The sequence below is a fragment of the Palaemon carinicauda genome, chromosome 9 (genome assembly GCF_036898095.1).
Source record: "Palaemon carinicauda isolate YSFRI2023 chromosome 9, ASM3689809v2, whole genome shotgun sequence".
Taxonomy (NCBI): Eukaryota; Metazoa; Arthropoda; class Malacostraca; order Decapoda; family Palaemonidae; genus Palaemon; species Palaemon carinicauda.
This window is the reverse complement of record NC_090733.1, coordinates 129,182,419-129,184,918: the sequence shown is the minus strand read 5'-3', so window position 1 is coordinate 129,184,918 and position 2,500 is coordinate 129,182,419. Positions and strand designations below refer to the sequence as shown.

Here is a 2,500-nt window from a genome sequence, read left to right as displayed (position 1 = left end):
TCTGTGCAAATGCGCCTCATGAAAAATATTGAGTATAGTTGTGATTATTTACCTGATTTTGCTTCACAACTTCTGCGGGTATGATAACCCGCAAGTTAAACTTTGCCCCCCCCCCCACCCCCCACCCTACCCCACCCCCCACCCCAAAAAAAAGGACACGTCTTAAAAACAGGTAACTTAAGTCTGGGTTCAGTTTACAAGATCTAGCGATGAATGTAATAAAGTTGTTGTTGTTGTTATTATTATTATTATTATTATTATTATAATAATAATAATAATAATCATCATCATCATTATTATTATTATTATGATAATAATGATAATATTAATATTGATTATTATCATCATTATTATTATTATTATTATTATTATTATAATAATAATAATAATAATGATAATAATAATAATAATAATAATCATCATCATCATCATTATTATTATGATAATAATAATAATATTGATTATTATTATTATTATCATTAATAATAATAATAATAATAATAATAATGATGATGATGATGATGATGATTATTATTATTATCATTATTATTATTATTCATATTCATATTATTATTATTATTATTATTATTATTATTACAAGCCAAGCTACAACCCTAGTTGGAAGAGCAAGATGCTATAAGCCCAATGGCTCCAACAGAGAAAAGTAGCCCAATGAGGTAAGGAAACAAGGAAATAAACAGAGTAATGAACAATCAAAATAAAACCTTTTAAGAACAGTAGCAACATTTAATTAGATCTTTCATATATAAATCAAAACAAATAAAAAGAGATAAAGAGGAAGAGAAATAAAATAGGTTAGTGTACCGAAGTTTAGGTTAATTATACACTGAATTAGTAATGTTTTTCGGTATGTTTTAATGTTCATTTAATATTATTAAGGATTATGTTACAGAGTTCAATCAAAATACTTAGAACCTCTATTTCCTTATTTATTACCTCCTTTGACTGGTCAGACAGTACTATATTCGGTCCTTCTCTCTGGTTACGGCTCATTTTCCCTTTGCCTACACATACACCGAATAGTCTGGCCTATTCTTACCACATTCTCCTCTGTCCTCATACACCTCATGTAAAGAAATTATTAATTTAGAATTTATTTGTTCTAAATACTTGTAATAACGTAAGAAAAATTAAATGTTGACGTATCTTTTTGCTAGGTACTTAATTTTCTATATTATTTCTTAGTACAGTTGGCTTCATTAATTCTGGTACACATTATTGGAATTTAAGGATACATCAATGTACCGGAATTAATGAGGCCAACTGTACTTCTGTTTCTTGAAAAACTCTGACTTTTATAAAGTATGTAATTCATTATCCCTTTATTCCTTGTAAACATATTACATTATTTCTCATGATTTAATCTCATCTAGTATTTTCGTTTTCTATATCTTCCAAAATGTTCAATAATTTTTTATATTTTTTCTTGGTATTTCTACTTCTTAAAAAGCTTCGACTTTTATAACGTATATAATTTCTGATCACTTTATTACTTTTAAATCTTTTACATTATTTCTCATGATTTAATCTCATCTAGTATTTTCGTTTTCTATATCTTCCAAAATTTTCAATAATTTTTTTATATTTTTTCTTGGTATTTCTATTTCTTGGAAAGCTTCGACTTTTATAACGTATATAATTCCTGATCACTTTATTACTTTTAAATCTTTTACATTACTTCTCATGATTTAATCTCATTTGAAATCTCATACAGTATTTTCGTTTTCATAATCTTCCAAATTTTTCATTATTAATTATTCTCGAAACCTAAATTATTATTTTCAGTCCTTTCACTTCATAAGATGTCCTGTCAATAAGATTAATGGGGTTTTCTATTTATTCAATTCTATTTCTAATACTAGATCACAAAGCAATTTAAAAAAAAAAAAAAAAAAAAAAAAAACGAATATTCAAAGCAGTTAAAATCTATGTTACAGTTGGACGAATTATTAACGACATTGGACGTAGAAGGACATCGCTTCCTAAATTATTATTTTCAGTACTTTCACTTCTTCAGATGTCCTATCAGCAAGGTTAATGGTCTCTTTTATTCCTCTCAAATCTATTTCTAAAACCAAATCGCTAAACAATTTTTCAAAAGAAAAAAAAAATACCGAAAATTCAAAGTACTCAAAATCTATGTTAAAGTTGGACGAATCATTAAAGACATGGAACGAAGAGAGACATCGTTCCCTTTCCATGACGTCCATTCCAGCCCGGTAGGGGAGGCGGCCCCTCTCTCTGGACCGCTTGGCTGGAACTGCCCAGTGGCCAGAGCCTGGAAACACAAGGGATAATCCAGGTACCACCATCCAACACCTAGGTAGTGACTGCAGCCTTCATCTGTGAATGATAATAATAATAATAATAATAATAATAATAATGATAATAATAATAATAATAAATTCATAATAGTAATAATAATAATTATAATAATATAATGATGAAAATAATAATAATAATAATAATAATAATAATA

The 2,500-nt window shown here is 27.3% G+C and overlaps 1 pseudogene; it reads right to left on the bottom strand.

The window, feature by feature from the left end:
• Nucleotides 1–796: 796 nt before the first annotated feature.
• LOC137646632 (ficolin-3-like) overlaps nt 797–2,500 on the bottom strand; it is an 18,958-nt pseudogene continuing 17,254 nt past the window's right edge.